Raw genomic sequence first — 17,795 nt, 5'->3', positions numbered from 1 at the left:
CCAAAACCGGCGAGCCTCATTCCACCAGTGAGGAGCACATGCGTGTGCAATTTCGAGTCAATCGGTCAAAAGACGACCGTAACCCTAACCGTAGCCTCATAACCCTAACCCTAGCCCCATAACCCTAACCCTAACCCTAACCCTAGCCTCAGCCTTAAGCCAGCCTCATGAAACATTGTCCCTCTCACTAAAATATTCGCCAAAAATACAAATTTCACCCGAATCCAATGGGGACTGCTGTGTCTCGTTCAGCCAGTATAGGACCACGTCTGGGAGAAATTTCGAGTCAATCGGTCCAAAGACCTGGAAGCTATTGAAAAAATCGGCCGACGTTTTCATGAAAAAGGCCATTTTTTTCTTTAAAATATTCACCAAAAATACAAATTCCACCGGAATCCAACCAAAACCGGCGAGCCTCATTCCACCAGTGAGGAGGACATGCGTGTACAATTTCGAGTCAATCGCTCAAAAGACGACCGTAACCCTAACCCTAGCCCCATAACCCTAACCCTAGCCCCATAACCCTAACCCTAACCCTAACCCTAGCCTCAGCCTTAAGCCAGCCTCATGAAACATTGTCCCTCTCACTAAAATATTCGCCAAAAATACAAATTTCACCCGAATCCAATGGGGACTGCTGTGTCTCGTTCAGCCAGTATAGGACCACGTCTGGGAGAAATTTCGAGTCAATCGGTCCAAAGACCTGGAAGCTATTGAAAAAATCGGCCGACGTTTTCATGAAAAAGGCCATTTTTTTCTTTAAAATATTCACCAAAAATACAAATTCCACCGGAATCCAACCAAAACCGGCGAGCCTCATTCCACCAGTGAGGAGGACATGCGTGTACAATTTCGAGTCAATCGCTCAAAAGACGACCGTAACCCTAACCCTAGCCCCATAACCCTAACCCTAGCCCCATAACCCTAACCCTAACCCTAACCCTAGCCTCAGGCTTAAGCCAGCCTCATGAAACATTGTCCCTCTCACTAAAATATTCGCCAAAAATACAAATGTCACCCGAATCCAATGGGGACTGCTGTGTCTCGTTCAGCCAGTATAGGACCACGTCTGGGAGAAATTTCGAGTCAATCGGTCCAAAGACCTGGAAGCTATTGAAAAAATCGGCCGACGTTTTCATGAAAAAGGCCATTTTTTTCTTTAAAATATTCACCAAAAATACAAATTCCACCGGAATCCAACCAAAACCGGCGAGCCTCATTCCACCAGTGAGGAGGACATGCGTGTGCAATTTCGAGTCAATCGCTCAAAAGACGACCGTAACCCTAACCCTAGCCCCATAACCCTAACCCTAGCCCCATAACCCTAACCCTAACCCTAGCCTCAGCCTTAAGCCAGCCTCATGAAACATTGTCCCTCTCACTAAAATATTCGCCAAAAATACAAATTTCACCCGAATCCAATGGGGACTGCTGTGTCTCGTTCAGCCAGTATAGGACCACGTCTGGGAGAAATTTCGAGTCAATCGGTCCAAAGACCTGGAAGCTATTGAAAAAATCGGCCGACGTTTTCATGAAAAAGGCCATTTTTTTCTTTAAAATATTCACCAAAAATACAAATTCCACCAGAATCCAACCAAAACCGGCAAGCCTCATTCCACCAGTGAGGAGCACATGCGTGTGCAATTTCGAGTCAATCGGTCAAAAGACGACCGTAACCCTAACCGTAGCCTCATAACCCTAACCCTAGCCCCATAACCCTAACCCTAACCCTAACCCTAGCCTCAGCCTTAAGCCAGCCTCATGAAACATTGTCCCTCTCACTAAAATATTCGCCAAAAATACAAATTTCACCCGAATCCAATGGGGACTGCTGTGTCTCGTTCAGCCAGTATAGGACCACGTCTGGGAGAAATTTCGAGTCAATCGGTCCAAAGACCTGGAAGCTATTGAAAAAATCGGCCGACGTTTTCATGAAAAAGGCCATTTTTTTCTTTAAAATATTCACCAAAAATACAAATTCCACCGGAATCCAACCAAAACCGGCGAGCCTCATTCCACCAGTGAGGAGGACATGCGTGTGCAATTTCGAGTCAATCGCTCAAAAGACGACCGTAACCCTAACCCTAGCCCCATAACCCTAACCCTAACCCTAACCCTAGCCTCAGCCTTAAGCCAGCCTCATGAAACATTGTCCCTCTCACTAAAATATTCGCCAAAAATACAAATTTCACCCGAATCCAATGGGGACTGCTGTGTCTCGTTCAGCCAGTATAGGACCACGTCTGGGAGAAATTTCGAGTCAATCGGTCCAAAGACCTGGAAGCTATTGAAAAAATCGGCCGACGTTTTCATGAAAAAGGCCATTTTTTTCTTTAAAATATTCACCAAAAATACAAATTCCACCAGAATCCAACCAAAACCGGCGAGCCTCATTCCACCAGTGAGGAGCACATGCGTGTGCAATTTCGAGTCAATCGGTCAAAAGACGACCGTAACCCTAACCGTAGCCTCATAACCCTAACCCTAGCCCCATAACCCTAACCCTAACCCTAACCCTAGCCTCAGCCTTAAGCCAGCCTCATGAAACATTGTCCCTCTCACTAAAATATTCGCCAAAAATACAAATTTCACCCGAATCCAATGGGGACTGCTGTGTCTCGTTCAGCCAGTATAGGACCACGTCTGGGAGAAATTTCGAGTCAATCGGTCCAAAGACCTGGAAGCTATTGAAAAAATCGGCCGACGTTTTCATGAAAAAGGCCATTTTTTTCTTTAAAATATTCACCAAAAATACAAATTCCACCGGAATCCAACCAAAACCGGCGAGCCTCATTCCACCAGTGAGGAGGACATGCGTGTGCAATTTCGAGTCAATCGCTCAAAAGACGACCGTAACCCTAACCCTAGCCCCATAACCCTAACCCTAACCCTAACCCTAGCCTCAGCCTTAAGCCAGCCTCATGAAACATTGTCCCTCTCACTAAAATATTCGCCAAAAATACAAATTTCACCCGAATCCAATGGGGACTGCTGTGTCTCGTTCAGCCAGTATAGGACCACGTCTGGGAGAAATTTCGAGTCAATCGGTCCAAAGACCTGGAAGCTATTGAAAAAATCGGCCGACGTTTTCATGAAAAAGGCCATTTTTTTCTTTAAAATATTCACCAAAAATACAAATTCCACCAGAATCCAACCAAAACCGGCGAGCCTCATTCCACCAGTGAGGAGCACATGCGTGTGCAATTTCGAGTCAATCGGTCAAAAGACGACCGTAACCCTAACCGTAGCCTCATAACCCTAACCCTAGCCCCATAACCCTAACCCTAACCCTAACCCTAGCCTCAGCCTTAAGCCAGCCTCATGAAACATTGTCCCTCTCACTAAAATATTCGCCAAAAATACAAATTTCACCCGAATCCAATGGGGACTGCTGTGTCTCGTTCAGCCAGTATAGGACCACGTCTGGGAGAAATTTCGAGTCAATCGGTCCAAAGACCTGGAAGCTATTGAAAAAATCGGCCGACGTTTTCATGAAAAAGGCCATTTTTTTCTTTAAAATATTCACCAAAAATACAAATTCCACCGGAATCCAACCAAAACCGGCGAGCCTCATTCCACCAGTGAGGAGGACATGCGTGTACAATTTCGAGTCAATCGCTCAAAAGACGACCGTAACCCTAACCCTAGCCCCATAACCCTAACCCTAGCCCCATAACCCTAACCCTAACCCTAACCCTAGCCTCAGCCTTAAGCCAGCCTCATGAAACATTGTCCCTCTCACTAAAATATTCGCCAAAAATACAAATTTCACCCGAATCCAATGGGGACTGCTGTGTCTCGTTCAGCCAGTATAGGACCACGTCTGGGAGAAATTTCGAGTCAATCGGTCCAAAGACCTGGAAGCTATTGAAAAAATCGGCCGACGTTTTCATGAAAAAGGCCATTTTTTTCTTTAAAATATTCACCAAAAATACAAATTCCACCGGAATCCAACCAAAACCGGCGAGCCTCATTCCACCAGTGAGGAGGACATGCGTGTGCAATTTCGAGTCAATCGCTCAAAAGACGACCGTAACCCTAACCCTAGCCCCATAACCCTAACCCTAACCCTAACCCTAGCCTCAGCCTTAAGCCAGCCTCATGAAACATTGTCCCTCTCACTAAAATATTCGCCAAAAATACAAATTTCACCCGAATCCAATGGGGACTGCTGTGTCTCGTTCAGCCAGTATAGGACCACGTCTGGGAGAAATTTCGAGTCAATCGGTCCAAAGACCTGGAAGCTATTGAAAAAATCGGCCGACGTTTTCATGAAAAAGGCCATTTTTTTCTTTAAAATATTCACCAAAAATACAAATTCCACCAGAATCCAACCAAAACCGGCGAGCCTCATTCCACCAGTGAGGAGCACATGCGTGTGCAATTTCGAGTCAATCGGTCAAAAGACGACCGTAACCCTAACCGTAGCCTCATAACCCTAACCCTAGCCCCATAACCCTAACCCTAACCCTAACCCTAGCCTCAGCCTTAAGCCAGCCTCATGAAACATTGTCCCTCTCACTAAAATATTCGCCAAAAATACAAATTTCACCCGAATCCAATGGGGACTGCTGTGTCTCGTTCAGCCAGTATAGGACCACGTCTGGGAGAAATTTCGAGTCAATCGGTCCAAAGACCTGGAAGCTATTGAAAAAATCGGCCGACGTTTTCATGAAAAAGGCCATTTTTTTCTTTAAAATATTCACCAAAAATACAAATTCCACCGGAATCCAACCAAAACCGGCGAGCCTCATTCCACCAGTGAGGAGGACATGCGTGTACAGTTTCGAGTCAATCGCTCAAAAGACGACCGTAACCCTAACCCTAGCCCCATAACCCTAACCCTAGCCCCATAACCCTAACCCTAACCCTAACCCTAGCCTCAGCCTTAAGCCAGCCTCATGAAACATTGTCCCTCTCACTAAAATATTCGCCAAAAATACAAATTTCACCCGAATCCAATGGGGACTGCTGTGTCTCGTTCAGCCAGTATAGGACCACGTCTGGGAGAAATTTCGAGTCAATCGGTCCAAAGACCTGGAAGCTATTGAAAAAATCGGCCGACGTTTTCATGAAAAAGGCCATTTTTTTCTTTAAAATATTCACCAAAAATACAAATTCCACCGGAATCCAACCAAAACCGGCGAGCCTCATTCCACCAGTGAGGAGGACATGCGTGTACAATTTCGAGTCAATCGCTCAAAAGACGACCGTAACCCTAACCCTAGCCCCATAACCCTAACCCTAGCCCCATAACCCTAACCCTAACCCTAACCCTAGCCTCAGGCTTAAGCCAGCCTCATGAAACATTGTCCCTCTCACTAAAATATTCGCCAAAAATACAAATGTCACCCGAATCCAATGGGGACTGCTGTGTCTCGTTCAGCCAGTATAGGACCACGTCTGGGAGAAATTTCGAGTCAATCGGTCCAAAGACCTGGAAGCTATTGAAAAAATCGGCCGACGTTTTCATGAAAAAGGCCATTTTTTTCTTTAAAATATTCACCAAAAATACAAATTCCACCGGAATCCAACCAAAACCGGCGAGCCTCATTCCACCAGTGAGGAGGACATGCGTGTGCAATTTCGAGTCAATCGCTCAAAAGACGACCGTAACCCTAACCCTAGCCCCATAACCCTAACCCTAGCCCCATAACCCTAACCCTAACCCTAGCCTCAGCCTTAAGCCAGCCTCATGAAACATTGTCCCTCTCACTAAAATATTCGCCAAAAATACAAATTTCACCCGAATCCAATGGGGACTGCTGTGTCTCGTTCAGCCAGTATAGGACCACGTCTGGGAGAAATTTCGAGTCAATCGGTCCAAAGACCTGGAAGCTATTGAAAAAATCGGCCGACGTTTTCATGAAAAAGGCCATTTTTTTCTTTAAAATATTCACCAAAAATACAAATTCCACCAGAATCCAACCAAAACCGGCGAGCCTCATTCCACCAGTGAGGAGCACATGCGTGTGCAATTTCGAGTCAATCGGTCAAAAGACGACCGTAACCCTAACCGTAGCCTCATAACCCTAACCCTAGCCCCATAACCCTAACCCTAACCCTAACCCTAGCCTCAGCCTTAAGCCAGCCTCATGAAACATTGTCCCTCTCACTAAAATATTCGCCAAAAATACAAATTTCACCCGAATCCAATGGGGACTGCTGTGTCTCGTTCAGCCAGTATAGGACCACGTCTGGGAGAAATTTCGAGTCAATCGGTCCAAAGACCTGGAAGCTATTGAAAAAATCGGCCGACGTTTTCATGAAAAAGGCCATTTTTTTCTTTAAAATATTCACCAAAAATACAAATTCCACCAGAATCCAACCAAAACCGGCGAGCCTCATTCCACCAGTGAGGAGCACATGCGTGTGCAATTTCGAGTCAATCGGTCAAAAGACGACCGTAACCCTAACCGTAGCCTCATAACCCTAACCCTAGCCCCATAACCCTAACCCTAACCCTAACCCTAGCCTCAGCCTTAAGCCAGCCTCATGAAACATTGTCCCTCTCACTAAAATATTCGCCAAAAATACAAATTTCACCCGAATCCAATGGGGACTGCTGTGTCTCGTTCAGCCAGTATAGGACCACGTCTGGGAGAAATTTCGAGTCAATCGGTCCAAAGACCTGGAAGCTATTGAAAAAATCGGCCGACGTTTTCATGAAAAAGGCCATTTTTTTCTTTAAAATATTCACCAAAAATACAAATTCCACCGGAATCCAACCAAAACCGGCGAGCCTCATTCCACCAGTGAGGAGGACATGCGTGTGCAATTTCGAGTCAATCGCTCAAAAGACGACCGTAACCCTAACCCTAGCCCCATAACCCTAACCCTAGCCCCATAACCCTAACCCTAACCCTAACCCTAGCCTCAGCCTTAAGCCAGCCTCATGAAACATTGTCCCTCTCACTAAAATATTCGCCAAAAATACAAATTTCACCCGAATCCAATGGGGACTGCTGTGTCTCGTTCAGCCAGTATAGGACCACGTCTGGGAGAAATTTCGAGTCAATCGGTCCAAAGACCTGGAAGCTATTGAAAAAATCGGCCGACGTTTTCATGAAAAAGGCCATTTTTTTCTTTAAAATATTCACCAAAAATACAAATTCCACCAGAATCCAACCAAAACCGGCGAGCCTCATTCCACCAGTGAGGAGCACATGCGTGTGCAATTTCGAGTCAATCGGTCAAAAGACGACCGTAACCCTAACCGTAGCCTCATAACCCTAACCCTAGCCCCATAACCCTAACCCTAACCCTAACCCTAGCCTCAGCCTTAAGCCAGCCTCATGAAACATTGTCCCTCTCACTAAAATATTCGCCAAAAATACAAATTTCACCCGAATCCAATGGGGACTGCTGTGTCTCGTTCAGCCAGTATAGGACCACGTCTGGGAGAAATTTCGAGTCAATCGGTCCAAAGACCTGGAAGCTATTGAAAAAATCGGCCGACGTTTTCATGAAAAAGGCCATTTTTTTCTTTAAAATATTCACCAAAAATACAAATTCCACCGGAATCCAACCAAAACCGGCGAGCCTCATTCCACCAGTGAGGAGGACATGCGTGTACAATTTCGAGTCAATCGCTCAAAAGACGACCGTAACCCTAACCCTAGCCCCATAACCCTAAACCTAGCCCCATAACCCTAACCCTAACCCTAACCCTAGCCTCAGCCTTAAGCCAGCCTCATGAAACATTGTCCCTCTCACTAAAATATTCGCCAAAAATACAAATTTCACCCGAATCCAATGGGGACTGCTGTGTCTCGTTCAGCCAGTATAGGACCACGTCTGGGAGAAATTTCGAGTCAATCGGTCCAAAGACCTGGAAGCTATTGAAAAAATCGGCCGACGTTTTCATGAAAAAGGCCATTTTTTTCTTTAAAATATTCACCAAAAATACAAATTCCACCAGAATCCAACCAAAACCGGCGAGCCTCATTCCACCAGTGAGGAGCACATGCGTGTGCAATTTCGAGTCAATCGGTCAAAAGACGACCGTAACCCTAACCGTAGCCTCATAACCCTAACCCTAGCCCCATAACCCTAACCCTAACCCTAACCCTAGCCTCAGCCTTAAGCCAGCCTCATGAAACATTGTCCTTCTCACTAAAATATTCGCCAAAAATACAAATTTCACCCGAATCCAATGGGGACTGCTGTGTCTCGTTCAGCCAGTATAGGACCACGTCTGGGAGAAATTTCGAGTCAATCGGTCCAAAGACCTGGAAGCTATTGAAAAAATCGGCCGACGTTTTCATGAAAAAGGCCATTTTTTTCTTTAAAATATTCACCAAAAATACAAATTCCACCAGAATCCAACCAAAACCGGCGAGCCTCATTCCACCAGTGAGGAGCACATGCGTGTGCAATTTCGAGTCAATCGGTCAAAAGACGACCGTAACCCTAACCGTAGCCTCATAACCCTAACCCTAGCCCCATAACCCTAACCCTAACCCTAACCCTAGCCTCAGCCTTAAGCCAGCCTCATGAAACATTGTCCCTCTCACTAAAATATTCGCCAAAAATACAAATTTCACCCGAATCCAATGGGGACTGCTGTGTCTCGTTCAGCCAGTATAGGACCACGTCTGGGAGAAATTTCGAGTCAATCGGTCCAAAGACCTGGAAGCTATTGAAAAAATCGGCCGACGTTTTCATGAAAAAGGCCATTTTTTTCTTTAAAATATTCACCAAAAATACAAATTCCACCGGAATCCAACCAAAACCGGCGAGCCTCATTCCACCAGTGAGGAGGACATGCGTGTGCAATTTCGAGTCAATCGCTCAAAAGACGACCGTAACCCTAACCCTAGCCCCATAACCCTAACCCTAGCCCCATAACCCTAACCCTAACCCTAGCCTCAGCCTTAAGCCAGCCTCATGAAACATTGTCCCTCTCACTAAAATATTCGCCAAAAATACAAATTTCACCCGAATCCAATGGGGACTGCTGTGTCTCGTTCAGCCAGTATAGGACCACGTCTGGGAGAAATTTCGAGTCAATCGGTCCAAAGACCTGGAAGCTATTGAAAAAATCGGCCGACGTTTTCATGAAAAAGGCCATTTTTTTCTTTAAAATATTCACCAAAAATACAAATTCCACCGGAATCCAACCAAAACCGGCGAGCCTCATTCCACCAGTGAGGAGGACATGCGTGTGCAATTTCGAGTCAATCGCTCAAAAGACGACCGTAACCCTAACCCTAGCCCCATAACCCTAACCCTAGCCCCATAACCCTAACCCTAACCCTAGCCTCAGCCTTAAGCCAGCCTCATGAAACATTGTCCCTCTCACTAAAATATTCGCCAAAAATACAAATTTCACCCGAATCCAATGGGGACTGCTGTGTCTCGTTCAGCCAGTATAGGACCACGTCTGGGAGAAATTTCGAGTCAATCGGTCCAAAGACCTGGAAGCTATTGAAAAAATCGGCCGACGTTTTCATGAAAAAGGCCATTTTTTTCTTTAAAATATTCACCAAAAATACAAATTCCACCAGAATCCAACCAAAACCGGCGAGCCTCATTCCACCAGTGAGGAGCACATGCGTGTGCAATTTCGAGTCAATCGGTCAAAAGACGACCGTAACCCTAACCGTAGCCTCATAACCCTAACCCTAGCCCCATAACCCTAACCCTAACCCTAACCCTAGCCTCAGCCTTAAGCCAGCCTCATGAAACATTGTCCCTCTCACTAAAATATTCGCCAAAAATACAAATTTCACCCGAATCCAATGGGGACTGCTGTGTCTCGTTCAGCCAGTATAGGACCACGTCTGGGAGAAATTTCGAGTCAATCGGTCCAAAGACCTGGAAGCTATTGAAAAAATCGGCCGACGTTTTCATGAAAAAGGCCATTTTTTTCTTTAAAATATTCACCAAAAATACAAATTCCACCAGAATCCAACCAAAACCGGCGAGCCTCATTCCACCAGTGAGGAGCACATGCGTGTGCAATTTCGAGTCAATCGGTCAAAAGACGACCATAACCCTAACCGTAGCCTCATAACCCTAACCCTAGCCCCATAACCCTAACCCTAACCCTAACCCTAGCCTCAGCCTTAAGCCAGCCTCATGAAACATTGTCCCTCTCACTAAAATATTCGCCAAAAATACAAATTTCACCCGAATCCAATGGGGACTGCTGTGTCTCGTTCAGCCAGTATAGGACCACGTCTGGGAGAAATTTCGAGTCAATCGGTCCAAAGACCTGGAAGCTATTGAAAAAATCGGCCGACGTTTTCATGAAAAAGGCCATTTTTTTCTTTAAAATATTCACCAAAAATACAAATTCCACCGGAATCCAACCAAAACCGGCGAGCCTCATTCCACCAGTGAGGAGGACATGCGTGTACAATTTCGAGTCAATCGCTCAAAAGACGACCGTAACCCTAACCCTAGCCCCATAACCCTAAACCTAGCCCCATAACCCTAACCCTAACCCTAACCCTAGCCTCAGCCTTAAGCCAGCCTCATGAAACATTGTCCCTCTCACTAAAATATTCGCCAAAAATACAAATTTCACCCGAATCCAATGGGGACTGCTGTGTCTCGTTCAGCCAGTATAGGACCACGTCTGGGAGAAATTTCGAGTCAATCGGTCCAAAGACCTGGAAGCTATTGAAAAAATCGGCCGACGTTTTCATGAAAAAGGCCATTTTTTTCTTTAAAATATTCACCAAAAATACAAATTCCACCGGAATCCAACCAAAACCGGCGAGCCTCATTCCACCAGTGAGGAGGACATGCGTGTGCAATTTCGAGTCAATCGCTCAAAAGACGACCGTAACCCTAACCCTAGCCCCATAACCCTAACCCTAGCCCCATAACCCTAACCCTAACCCTAGCCTCAGCCTTAAGCCAGCCTCATGAAACATTGTCCCTCTCACTAAAATATTCGCCAAAAATACAAATTTCACCCGAATCCAATGGGGACTGCTGTGTCTCGTTCAGCCAGTATAGGACCACGTCTGGGAGAAATTTCGAGTCAATCGGTCCAAAGACCTGGAAGCTATTGAAAAAATCGGCCGACGTTTTCATGAAAAAGGCCATTTTTTTCTTTAAAATATTCACCAAAAATACAAATTCCACCAGAATCCAACCAAAACCGGCGAGCCTCATTCCACCAGTGAGGAGCACATGCGTGTGCAATTTCGAGTCAATCGGTCAAAAGACGACCGTAACCCTAACCGTAGCCTCATAACCCTAACCCTAGCCCCATAACCCTAACCCTAACCCTAACCCTAGCCTCAGCCTTAAGCCAGCCTCATGAAACATTGTCCCTCTCACTAAAATATTCGCCAAAAATACAAATTTCACCCGAATCCAATGGGGACTGCTGTGTCTCGTTCAGCCAGTATAGGACCACGTCTGGGAGAAATTTCGAGTCAATCGGTCCAAAGACCTGGAAGCTATTGAAAAAATCGGCCGACGTTTTCATGAAAAAGGCCATTTTTTTCTTTAAAATATTCACCAAAAATACAAATTCCACCAGAATCCAACCAAAACCGGCGAGCCTCATTCCACCAGTGAGGAGCACATGCGTGTGCAATTTCGAGTCAATCGGTCAAAAGACGACCATAACCCTAACCGTAGCCTCATAACCCTAACCCTAGCCCCATAACCCTAACCCTAACCCTAACCCTAGCCTCAGCCTTAAGCCAGCCTCATGAAACATTGTCCCTCTCACTAAAATATTCGCCAAAAATACAAATTTCACCCGAATCCAATGGGGACTGCTGTGTCTCGTTCAGCCAGTATAGGACCACGTCTGGGAGAAATTTCGAGTCAATCGGTCCAAAGACCTGGAAGCTATTGAAAAAATCGGCCGACGTTTTCATGAAAAAGGCCATTTTTTTCTTTAAAATATTCACCAAAAATACAAATTCCACCGGAATCCAACCAAAACCGGCGAGCCTCATTCCACCAGTGAGGAGGACATGCGTGTACAATTTCGAGTCAATCGCTCAAAAGACGACCGTAACCCTAACCCTAGCCCCATAACCCTAACCCTAGCCCCATAACCCTAACCCTAACCCTAACCCTAGCCTCAGCCTTAAGCCAGCCTCATGAAACATTGTCCCTCTCACTAAAATATTCGCCAAAAATACAAATTTCACCCGAATCCAATGGGGACTGCTGTGTCTCGTTCAGCCAGTATAGGACCACGTCTGGGAGAAATTTCGAGTCAATCGGTCCAAAGACCTGGAAGCTATTGAAAAAATCGGCCGACGTTTTCATGAAAAAGGCCATTTTTTTCTTTAAAATATTCACCAAAAATACAAATTCCACCGGAATCCAACCAAAACCGGCGAGCCTCATTCCACCAGTGAGGAGGACATGCGTGTACAATTTCGAGTCAATCGCTCAAAAGACGACCGTAACCCTAACCCTAGCCCCATAACCCTAACCCTAGCCCCATAACCCTAACCCTAACCCTAACCCTAGCCTCAGCCTTAAGCCAGCCTCATGAAACATTGTCCCTCTCACTAAAATATTCGCCAAAAATACAAATTTCACCCGAATCCAATGGGGACTGCTGTGTCTCGTTCAGCCAGTATAGGACCACGTCTGGGAGAAATTTCGAGTCAATCGGTCCAAAGACCTGGAAGCTATTGAAAAAATCGGCCGACGTTTTCATGAAAAAGGCCATTTTTTTCTTTAAAATATTCACCAAAAATACAAATTCCACCGGAATCCAACCAAAACCGGCGAGCCTCATTCCACCAGTGAGGAGGACATGCGTGTGCAATTTCGAGTCAATCGCTCAAAAGACGACCGTAACCCTAACCCTAGCCCCATAACCCTAACCCTAGCCCCATAACCCTAACCCTAACCCTAACCCTAGCCTCAGCCTTAAGCCAGCCTCATGAAACATTGTCCCTCTCACTAAAATATTCGCCAAAAATACAAATTTCACCCGAATCCAATGGGGACTGCTGTGTCTCGTTCAGCCAGTATAGGACCACGTCTGGGAGAAATTTCGAGTCAATCGGTCCAAAGACCTGGAAGCTATTGAAAAAATCGGCCGACGTTTTCATGAAAAAGGCCATTTTTTTCTTTAAAATATTCACCAAAAATACAAATTCCACCAGAATCCAACCAAAACCGGCGAGCCTCATTCCACCAGTGAGGAGCACATGCGTGTGCAATTTCGAGTCAATCGGTCAAAAGACGACCGTAACCCTAACCGTAGCCTCATAACCCTAACCCTAGCCCCATAACCCTAACCCTAACCCTAACCCTAGCCTCAGCCTTAAGCCAGCCTCATGAAACATTGTCCCTCTCACTAAAATATTCGCCAAAAATACAAATTTCACCCGAATCCAATGGGGACTGCTGTGTCTCGTTCAGCCAGTATAGGACCACGTCTGGGAGAAATTTCGAGTCAATCGGTCCAAAGACCTGGAAGCTATTGAAAAAATCGGCCGACGTTTTCATGAAAAAGGCCATTTTTTTCTTTAAAATATTCACCAAAAATACAAATTCCACCAGAATCCAACCAAAACCGGCGAGCCTCATTCCACCAGTGAGGAGCACATGCGTGTGCAATTTCGAGTCAATCGGTCAAAAGACGACCGTAACCCTAACCGTAGCCTCATAACCCTAACCCTAGCCCCATAACCCTAACCCTAACCCTAACCCTAGCCTCAGCCTTAAGCCAGCCTCATGAAACATTGTCCCTCTCACTAAAATATTCGCCAAAAATACAAATTTCACCCGAATCCAATGGGGACTGCTGTGTCTCGTTCAGCCAGTATAGGACCACGTCTGGGAGAAATTTCGAGTCAATCGGTCCAAAGACCTGGAAGCTATTGAAAAAATCGGCCGACGTTTTCATGAAAAAGGCCATTTTTTTCTTTAAAATATTCACCAAAAATACAAATTCCACCGGAATCCAACCAAAACCGGCGAGCCTCATTCCACCAGTGAGGAGGACATGCGTGTGCAATTTCGAGTCAATCGCTCAAAAGACGACCGTAACCCTAACCCTAGCCCCATAACCCTAACCCTAGCCCCATAACCCTAACCCTAACCCTAACCCTAACCCTAGCCTCAGCCTTAAGCCAGCCTCATGAAACATTGTCCCTCTCACTAAAATATTCGCCAAAAATACAAATTTCACCCGAATCCAATGGGGACTGCTGTGTCTCGTTCAGCCAGTATAGGACCACGTCTGGGAGAAATTTCGAGTCAATCGGTCCAAAGACCTGGAAGCTATTGAAAAAATCGGCCGACGTTTTCATGAAAAAGGCCATTTTTTTCTTTAAAATATTCACCAAAAATACAAATTCCACCGGAATCCAACCAAAACCGGCGAGCCTCATTCCACCAGTGAGGAGGACATGCGTGTGCAATTTCGAGTCAATCGGTCAAAAGACGACCGTAACCCTAACCCTAGCCCCATAACCCTAACCCTAACCCTAACCCTAGCCTCAGCCTTAAGCCAGCCTCATGAAACATTGTCCCTCTCACTAAAATATTCGCCAAAAATACAAATTTCACCCGAATCCAATGGGGACTGCTGTGTCTCGTTCAGCCAGTATAGGACCACGTCTGGGAGAAATTTCGAGTCAATCGGTCCAAAGACCTGGAAGCTATTGAAAAAATCGGCCGACGTTTTCATGAAAAAGGCCATTTTTTCTTTAAAATATTCGCCAAAAATACAAATTTCACCCGATTCCAATGGGGACTGCTGTGTCTCGTTCAGCCAGTATAGGACCACGTCTGGGAGAAATTTCGAGTCAATCGGTCCAAAGACCTGGAAGCTATTGAAAAAATCGGCCGACGTTTTCATGAAAAAGGCCATTTTTTTCTTTAAAATATTCACCAAAAATACAAATTCCACCAGAATCCAACCAAAACCGGCGAGCCTCATTCCACCAGTGAGGAGGACATGCGTGTGCAATTTCGAGTCAATCGGTCAAAAGACGACCGTAACCCTAACCCTAGCCTCATAACCCTAACCCTAGCCCCATAACCCTAACCCTAACCCTAACCCTAGCCTCAGCCTTAAGCCAGCCTCATGAAACATTGTCCCTCTCACTAAAATATTCGCCAAAAATACAAATTTCACCCGAATCCAATGGGGACTGCTGTGTCTCGTTCAGCCAGTATAGGACCACGTCTGGGAGAAATTTCGAGTCAATCGGTCCAAAGACCTGGAAGCTATTGAAAAAATCGGCCGACGTTTTCATGAAAAAGGCCATTTTTTTCTTTAAAATATTCACCAAAAATACAAATTCCACCAGAATCCAACCAAAACCGGCGAGCCTCATTCCACCAGTGAGGAGGACATGCGTGTGCAATTTCGAGTCAATCGGTCAAAAGACGACCGTAACCCTAACCCTAGCCTCATAACCCTAACCCTAGCCCCATAACCCTAACCCTAACCCTAGCCTCAGCCTTAAGCCAGCCTCATGAAACATTGTCCCTCTCACTAAAATATTCGCCAAAAATACAAATTTCACCCGAATCCAATGGGGACTGCTGTGTCTCGTTCAGCCAGTATAGGACCACGTCTGGGAGAAATTTCGAGTCAATCGGTCCAAAGACCTGGAAGCTATTGAAAAAATCGGCCGACGTTTTCATGAAAAAGGCCATTTTTTCTTTAAAATATTCGCCAAAAATACAAATTTCACCCGATTCCAATGGGGACTGCTGTGTCTCGTTCAGCCAGTATAGGACCACGTCTGGGAGAAATTTCGAGTCAATCGGTCCAAAGACCTGGAAGCTATTGAAAAAATCGGCCGACGTTTTCATGAAAAAGGCCATTTTTTTCTTTAAAATATTCACCAAAAATACAAATTCCACCAGAATCCAACCAAAACCGGCGAGCCTCATTCCACCAGTGAGGAGGACATGCGTGTGCAATTTCGAGTCAATCGGTCAAAAGACGACCGTAACCCTAACCCTAGCCCCATAACCCTAACCCTAACCCTAACCCTAGCCTCAGCCTTAAGCCAGCCTCATGAAACATTGTCCCTCTCACTAAAATATTCGCCAAAAATACAAATTTCACCCGAATCCAATGGGGACTGCTGTGTCTCGTTCAGCCAGTATAGGACCACGTCTGGGAGAAATTTCGAGTCAATCGGTCCAAAGACCTGGAAGCTATTGAAAAAATCGGCCGACGTTTTCATGAAAAAGGCCATTTTTTCTTTAAAATATTCGCCAAAAATACAAATTTCACCCGATTCCAATGGGGACTGCTGTGTCTCGTTCAGCCAGTATAGGACCACGTCTGGGAGAAATTTCGAGTCAATCGGTCCAAAGACCTGGAAGCTATTGAAAAAATCGGCCGACGTTTTCATGAAAAAGGCCATTTTTTTCTTTAAAATATTCACCAAAAATACAAATTCCACCAGAATCCAACCAAAACCGGCGAGCCTCATTCCACCAGTGAGGAGGACATGCGTGTGCAATTTCGAGTCAATCGGTCAAAAGACGACCGTAACCCTAACCCTAGCCTCATAACCCTAACCCTAGCCCCATAACCCTAACCCTAACCCTAACCCTAGCCTCAGCCTTAAGCCAGCCTCATGAAACATTGTCCCTCTCACTAAAATATTCGCCAAAAATACAAATTTCACCCGAATCCAATGGGGACTGCTGTGTCTCGTTCAGCCAGTATAGGACCACGTCTGGGAGAAATTTCGAGTCAATCGGTCCAAAGACCTGGAAGCTATTGAAAAAATCGGCCGACGTTTTCATGAAAAAGGCCATTTTTTTCTTTAAAATATTCACCAAAAATACAAATTCCACCAGAATCCAACCAAAACCGGCGAGCCTCATTCCACCAGTGAGGAGGACATGCGTGTGCAATTTCGAGTCAATCGGTCAAAAGACGACCGTAACCCTAACCCTAGCCTCATAACCCTAACCCTAGCCCCATAACCCTAACCCTAACCCTAGCCTCAGCCTTAAGCCAGCCTCATGAAACATTGTCCCTCTCACTAAAATATTCGCCAAAAATACAAATTTCACCCGAATCCAATGGGGACTGCTGTGTCTCGTTCAGCCAGTATAGGACCACGTCTGGGAGAAATTTCGAGTCAATCGGTCCAAAGACCTGGAAGCTATTGAAAAAATCGGCCGACGTTTTCATGAAAAAGGCCATTTTTTCTTTAAAATATTCGCCAAAAATACAAATTTCACCCGATTCCAATGGGGACTGCTGTGTCTCGTTCAGCCAGTATAGGACCACGTCTGGGAGAAATTTCGAGTCAATCGGTCCAAAGACCTGGAAGCTATTGAAAAAATCGGCCGACGTTTTCATGAAAAAGGCCATTTTTTTCTTTAAAATATTCACCAAAAATACAAATTCCACCAGAATCCAACCAAAACCGGCGAGCCTCATTCCACCAGTGAGGAGGACATGCGTGTGCAATTTCGAGTCAATCAGTCAAAAGACGACCGTAACCCTAACCCTAACCCCAGCCTTAAGCCAGCCTCATGAAACATTGTCCCTCTCACTAAAATATTCACCAAAAATACAAATTCCACCCGAATCCAATGGGGACTGCTGTGTCTCGTTCAGCCAGTATAGGGCCACATCTGGGAGGAATTTTGAGTCAATCGGTCCAAAGACCTGGAAGCTACTGAAAAAATTGGCCGACGTCTTCGTGAAAAAGGCGACTTTTTTCATTAAAATATTCACCAAAAATACAAATTCCACCCGAATCCAATGGGGACTGCTGTGTCTCGTTCAGCCAGTATAGGGCCACATCTGGGAGGAATTTCGAGTCAATCGGTCCAAAGACCTGGAAGCTATTGAAAAAATCGGC

Source organism: Pagrus pagrus (genome assembly GCF_965226575.1).
Source record: "Pagrus pagrus genome assembly, chromosome: 18".
In the NCBI taxonomy this organism is placed as follows: Eukaryota; Metazoa; Chordata; class Actinopteri; order Spariformes; family Sparidae; genus Pagrus; species Pagrus pagrus.
This window is presented reverse-complemented; position numbering follows the sequence as displayed.